Source organism: Mytilus californianus, unplaced genomic scaffold, assembly GCF_021869535.1.
Source record: "Mytilus californianus isolate M0D057914Y unplaced genomic scaffold, xbMytCali1.0.p SCAF_5, whole genome shotgun sequence".
Classification (NCBI taxonomy): Eukaryota; Metazoa; Mollusca; class Bivalvia; order Mytilida; family Mytilidae; genus Mytilus; species Mytilus californianus.
The window spans coordinates 74,458,550-74,466,659 of NW_026262701.1; positions in this window are offsets into that span (position 1 = coordinate 74,458,550).

The following is an 8,110-nucleotide window of genomic DNA, read 5'->3' on the forward strand; positions in this document are numbered from 1 at the left end:
CTGGCTTTTGCGACAAAAGTCGCAGGCTCAAAAAAAAAAACGATACGAAGCAAAGAAAATGCACCTTAATATCCCACTTAGCATGTCGGTCTGTATAACGAAGGATATATCTTCCAGTCCCATATTGTTCTGACATCTGACGGCCTTTTAAGGATTTGTTGGGCCGTCAGACCTTAGAATAGTATACTATATTATGTCCCAGGTCAGGCCAATCTCAAATTGGTGTCTTCGTGTCAATATGTTGTTGCCCTGAATATTAGTGAAATATTTGATGTTTGACGTTAAACCGCCACTAAAAAATCTCATATTTTCTTTTATATAAATAAGAAGATGCGGTATGAGTGCAAATGAGACAACTCTCCATCCAAGTCACAATCAATGTATAAAAAGTTAACAATTATAGGTCAAAGTAAGGCCTTCAACACAGAGCCTTGGCTCACACCTAACAGCAAGCTACATGTATAAAGGGCTCCAAAATGACTAGTGTAAAACAATTCAAACAGGAAAATAGTTTGTTAACTGAATATCAATCCTAAAAAAAATTGTGATTATTTGGAGAGAATCGGTAAGAAATTAAGTCAGCTTCAAATTCAGAAAAACACCTATATCAACTAAACGATATTATGGATAATAACTGTTAATAGACATTTTTGGAAAAAAAAAAAGAAAAATAAATTTAATTAACAGGCCTGTTTTAAAAACATATATATAAAACAATATCAAGAATATAATTTGAAGTGATTTGTATAGGAATTGACCCATACAGCTCTGACAGAGACACAATCTTTTTGTCAAGAAATTAAACAAAATTTTCCTTATACTCTGGTCAAAGTGTTTTTAGATTTTACTTTGTGATAAAGCAAAGCATGGAGACATAATAATCTTGTTGTATAGAAGGGCAAGGAGGTTTCATGTTTTCCCTCCTTTTTATAAAAAGATACATAATAGATTGGAACATGTAAAGTCTTGTTTTTTATTAAAAGTTGTTATTCTTGAGGGGTTCTTGCATCCTAACTCTCTTTGCATTCCTGTCTCAATGTCAGAGAAGTTTTGTGGGTTGCTCGAGCTATTTTCACGCAAAGTGTTTGCTTTTGCTGTGCAATCGATTTAAATTTCGACCGGTGATCGATCATTTGTAAAGTGGAAAGAAAAGACAACCCATTAGTTTTTAAAGAGGAAAAATTAAACTCAAATGGAAATAACAATGTACATAAAAAGAGTTTGATTTATGAATATGCAATTACAAATCTAATTGCTGATATTAAATGTACATTCCCATGGCTATTTGTACATGATTCTTTTTTTTTTAATGTCCAGTGGCAAATGTTTCATGTATTTATAATACAAGTTCATTCTGACAGCAAATTTCATCCGTTTTATCGAAGTTTCAACCTCAATACAGTCTTCATATATAGTGATTGAACAATTTTACTATCGATGTTTCGAACAAACTTTTAAACTCACTTATTTTCGATTATACTACATGTATTATCAATTAACAACTGGACAACTTTCAGTTTTAAAAGTTTTCGATCTATAAGTTAGTGTACAGTCATGACAGTGTAGATGAACAGAAATCATTTTCCTTGAAAATAATATTCGCTTCCTATGGTCAAATGATACTTTTTCGGTATTGACAGTTTCCGAGACTAAATTATGTGAACAATGAGAGACTGCACTATACTGAGGACTGTTCTTTACATTTTCTTTTTAGTGGAGTGTTTTTCCCATAGATCACACTGTTAACCAAAACTTGCAAGGTTCTCGATTGCTTTATATGCATATTGTAATGGTATTTCTTAAATACCAGATGGGAGATATGGTATTATCTGTTTCTGTTTCTTTGACATACTTATAAGAAAGAGTAGTTCAAATACCACGCCAAAAACGATTCTATGAAATAATTTTTCTATTAAGGCAGTAATGTACCTTCCATTGTTGGACTATTGGGGTGTCGGACTAATTGGGTGTCAAACCAATGGGGTGTCGGACCAATGGGTTGTCGGACTATTGGGGTGTTGGACCAATGGGGCATCGGAATAGTGGGGTGTCAGAATATCGGGCAACCCAAATTATGACGTCTTGAAAAGCTTTTTCAATTTTTTGCTTTGACACCTTCCTGTTGCAGTAATTTGGACTATGAATGGGGTCTGATTTAGAACAAATTGTTCTTGATATTTGAAGCATCCTCGATTCCTACATGTGTACCTTTGTACTACATAAGGACTACAGGGTCTACATGCTAGTTTGGGAAAAAGAATTTGAGGTGTTTTACGTTCTTGTGTTATATCACACAGTATTAAAGCCATCCAGTAAGATGCCCAATTGTACAATGTCAATGTATACTGTACTTACTGGATGGCTTTAATACTGTGTGATAGTTGCCAATTTTTATATTTGGTCTTTTGACGTCAGTGATTTTGCGAACTCACAATACTTTTGTTGTTTTTTTCGTAGCACAAACACCCAAATGCAAGTACATGTTGATGTGCTCTGGCTGATTGAAAATTGTCTGGATTTTCTACAATACTTACATATACTATATTGCATTTACTTTGTTTGTCGGTTATGAAATAAGCTGGTCCCTTTCAAGTGAAGGAACTAGCCTGGATTGCCTCGCGACGCAGACATGTACTAGAACCAGAAACCAGAAAATAGATCTGGTAACCAGACTGGGCAAATTCAACTACGCACTCGAGTCTTTAGGTTGAAAGGTACCAGCTCTCAACTGTTCTGTGCAGGTATTTTCCTCCGTTATATATCGGAGCACCCTCACTTAGGATATAGGTTTAACACTTAAAAGATATTTACAAAGATATTTACATAGTGTGGTGGGGTGTTTAAGTTTAAAAGTTTTATATACATGTGATAACTGTGGATTTAAAAAAAGTATTTAAAATTATGATTTGTTTGCATCATTTATAGATCTACCTAGGTTAAGATTTAGGATTAAAAATAACATTTGAGTTTCTTTGAGACAGAGGGATGTTTATATCATATGTTTAAAAAGTTAAAAAAATTAAAATATATAAAAAATTAAAAGATATAAATAAAGTTAATTAAAACAAAAACATAAAGAAAGGGAGTAAATTAAGTCAGTATGATATCAGATGTAGAGGAGTTAACCAAAAATAGAATATATCTGTCTTAAACTATAAATTTATAGTGCATATGTTAGGATTTAGTAAAGCTGGAATCAAATGTGTACAAAAGTGAAGTAAATTTTCATGCAGCACAGCCGCACAAAAATATAACCATGTATAGCAACATATGAAAATAAATGACCGATCCAGAAAAATTCCCCGCTTAACTAGGATATCAAATGTTAGTCCCCCAATAAAAAAAAAACAAGAAATATTGTGATTAATTGAATTCAGAAACTACATGAATAAGGTGAATTACAACGATATACATTTTAAAGATTTAAAGTCTACTGTAAAAAATTTGAAGAATAATAGTTTGATTTATGTTGCAATTAGTTGACGATTGACATACGGTTTAAGCTAATTGTAGGTCAAGAATAAAATTTTGCAAATGACGATAACAATTTTAGGCTAATTTAGGCGAAAGACATCAATGGGATATTCAAATTCATAAGTCAAAAACAAATTGATAATGACATGGCAAAGAGGGTAATTTCATGCCTAAACCATTTTTTTTGACAAATTTATATATTTTTTTATGATTTTATATTTAATTTGTTTTTATTTTTTGTACTGGTATAGTAGTTCATGGATCCAAGGTAGTTTTTTATTTGTCTGTTCCATATACTGTGTCTTTTAATAAAGTTAATAAATTTTTATCGCATTTATTTTTCTTATTTTATTCTTTTAATGTTTATAAAGTATGGCTATACATTGAAGGTATTAAGGCAGGAAAATCTTGATAAATCGTTGCATATAAAAAAGAAGATGTGGTATGACTGCCAATGAGACAACTCTTCACAAGAGACCAAATGACACAGAAATTAACTGCTATAGGTCACCGTATGGCCTTCAACAATGAACAAAGCCCATACAGCATAGTCAGCTATAGCAGTTTGTTACAAATAAAACTTTTCCTCTGTCAGCTTCCATCACTTTGCTTTTGGCAGCGCAACAATATGTTTAAATTTCGAAACCGGATCTTTTCACCAAAAAATCACGTTTGCTCCCATTCATGTTCGACCTCTTTCACTTTTGCATCCTTTTTAAAGGTTTTGTATTGAATAATTTTTTTCATCATGTTTTAGTTATTGTATTGCTAAATAATAAAGATAATGTTTTTTTTTACTGTGTTAAAACTAATATTTGTACATTATGTGTAATTGTCCCAGTTTAGAGTAGTTAAGTGTTTTTTTATTATTATTATTTTTACGAAATGAATAATGAATAGTGTCATGATGATACAAATTGTCATAATCATTAAAATCATGCACGGTCCTTTCCAAATCAAAAAGATCCCTAGAATTTTTAAGATATGTAAACCAAAGTTAGTTATAACTTGAATCATGTTTTTCAAACACATAACACAGATACAGAATTAGTTTTGCAAATACCAACATGACCAATTAACAGTGATCATAAATAATAAACATATAATTATTAATTATCTAAAATAATAAACATTTAATTATTAATTATCTAATTATAAAAAAAAAAAATCATTTAAACATTTTTTTTTTATGATAATAGAAATATTTTGATAAATACATCTTAAAAGCATCTAACAATGTAACCTATATTTGCAAAAATAGGGCGCGATTGTGTGGATTGCAAATGTGTAGCGTTCGAACGTGTTATGAGTGCGAATGGACCTGATACTTTGAATTTCTATGTCGATACAAATGTACAGATATTATACTACCATAATATAAGGCTTTATTGGGAGAATTAAAAAAAGGGTTGAAAATGCAGAATTATGTAAAGTTCCTATAGGTATAGGAAGATGTGTTCATTTTGTTATAATTTTTATTTCTAAGACTTGTTTTGTTTTCTTTTATTTACACTGAGTACACACATTGTAATCATATAAAATAATGATTCCAGCTAAAAAGCACCCATTGTTTTACAAGTTGTCCTAACCTTATAACAATCCAAACATTGAGGTGTGCAATTCCCCAGGACCTTTCTGTAGTTCCTACGGTTCAATCTGAACACCCTTAAGTCTTTTTGTTGTGACCTTTACATTATTTTAAAAGGGAAATATTAATGCACAATTTTCAATGCTAATACACAATTCTATCTAGTAAAAAATCGTTTAACAAATTTAAGAGTTTTTAATTAATACAGCACAAATACATTATACTACTTTATTATTTAAATTTTTATTTATGAAGTAACAAGTTTTGAGTTTTACACTGCTTCACCAAAAATATATGGACTTAAACAGTATTTGACTAAAAAGGCTTATAACATTTGTTAGGGTAGGCATCACAATATTGAGAAGGTAGTGAAGGCAGGAATCAGAACTACATCTTTTGTCGGTATATATATTATAGTATTATAACCAAATACAGTAGTGGCAAACCTGCTTATTGTGATACTTAATGAAGTTAAAATTGTCCTGAAAAATTTTGAGGAGTTGGGTGTTGATGTTGGATTTTTTTGTTCTTTGTACTGTACGATTTTTTTTGTGATTTCTTTTACCTGTTCAAGAATACGAATATTATTACGCAAATTCTGGTTCTAAAATACAATTCCAAATATTTAAAAGAAAAATCACAACATTTTTTACGGTTGTGAAAATATTAAAGTTTCAAATATTTATATTCATGCAACACATATTAGTTACATTTACCACAATTAATATTCTTTTTCATTGTACGTTAAAATACATTAGCTTTGATATACTGTCCCTCAAACTATTTGATAAATTGCCGAATTTAAGTTTATTCCATTTCAATTTCAAAGACTTTTTTGTAAAGGATAGGTAAGCCTCTTAATATACTTATCATTCTATGCTACATATGTAAGTAACATATTTGATATATAGTTTCACTTACGTTTACATGCAGTTTATTCACATTAGAATGTTATTAAAAATTTTCCTTTTCATGTTTTAACATTTCATCTCATTGATGTAAACAATCGCCATATTGCTTTGTGACGTATTGGAATTTCCACGATTATATATATATTTTCGATGATCAGCCACTTTAACTCCCGTTGTAACCACGATGTCCACTTTATCTACCAATATATTTCAATGACGTCACATAATCTGTATATCTCTGTACACCTTATCTACTATTGTACCTCTCTGATCACGTGACAACAATCCACCTTATATCCCAATTGTAGGTTCAAGAATGAATTCTAGTAAAGTGGCTTTCTAAATTTAGGTCAAAGTTAAGGTGGCTTTTTGGCAATACCAAATAAGGATTCAGAAACCTATCTCTCCCAAAAATAAATTATTTAAAAAATAAAATCTTCTATTCAATTCTTAGAATAAATATACTGAAAAATACTTAATGTGGATTGCCTATCTAGTCTACACAATAAAAAAATTGAGATTTTAAAAAGTCCACTTTATCTACGTTTGTACCACCGTACAGCCAATGTGCCTTTTGTGAGTATATATATATATATATATATATATATATATATATATCCAACGCAATCATAGGTTTGAACGTTGTTTTCAATTTAGACTTGTTTATATTTTTTCGTTTGGGCTTGTATTATATTTGCCTTCGGGTTTATATGATCCGTTCATCCTATTTCGACTCTTTTCAAAATTCAAGAGTCTATCCTAAATTGAGGTAAATTATATGGCCTTCCAAATACCGTTTCGATTCCTTACATCACTGAAGAGACATTAATTGTCGAAATCCGGATATGGTGTACAAATTTTTGCACCTCATGTTTGCGGTATACCATCTTTTCCGCAAGTTTATTGTTTTCTGTTTGGTAATACATTAATAATAAGATCCATTTTTACATCTGGTGATCCGTTTATTTGGCAATCGCCAATAGCAGTCAGCAGGGTTTAAGAACATCAGTTGTTCGACCTGCTAGTCAAATGCGTTTTGTTAAAATATACTTTTTCACTTTTTTGGTCTTTTGGAAAATGTTGTTTGTGCTGTATTTAGACCCCTCTACCAAGAAATTTGTTTTGCATGCACACGTATAAAAATTGCGGTTTTTATCCAACGCAATCATAGGTTTGAACGTTGTTTTCAATTTAGACTTGTTTATTTTTTTTCGTTTGGGCTTGTATTATATTTGCCTTCGGGTTTATATGATCCGTTCATCCTATTTCGACTCTTTTCAAAATTCAAGAGTCTATCCTAAATTGAGGTAAATTATATGGCCTTCCAAATACCGTTTCGATTCCTTACATCACTGAAGAGACATTAATTGTCGAAATCCGGATATGGTGTACAAATTTTTGCACCTCATGTTTGCGGTATACCATCTTTTCCGCAAGTTTATTGTTTTCTGTTTGGTAATAAATTAATAATAAGATCCATTTTTACATCTGGTGATCCGTTTATTTGGCAATCGCCAATGGCAGTCAGCAGGGTTTAAGAACATCAGTTGTTCGACCTGCTAGTCAAATGCGTTTTGTTAAAATATACTTTTTCACTTTTTTGGTCTTTTGGAAAATGTTGTTTGTGCTGTATTTAGACCCCTCTACCAAGAAATTTGTTTTGCATGCACACGTATAAAAATTGCGGTTTTTATCCAACGCAATCATAGGTTTGAACGTTGTTTTCAATTTAGACTTGTTTATATTTTTTCGTTTGGGCTTGTATTATATTTGCCTTCGGGTTTATATGATCCGTTCATCCTATTTCGACTCTTTTCAAAATTCAAGAGTCTATCCTAAATTGAGGTCAATTATATGGCCTTCCAAATACCGTTTCGATTCCTAACATCACTGAAGAGACATTAATTGTCGAAATCCGGATATGGTGAACAAATTTTTGCACCTCATGTTTGCGGTATACCATCTTTTCCGCAAGTTTATTGTTTTCTGTTTGGTAATAAATTAATAATAAGATCCATTTTTACATCTGGTGATCCGTTTATTTGGCAATCGCCAATGGCAGTCAGCAGGGTTTAAGAACATCAGTTGTTCGACCTGCTAGTCAAATGCGTTTTGCTAAAATATACTTTTTCACTTT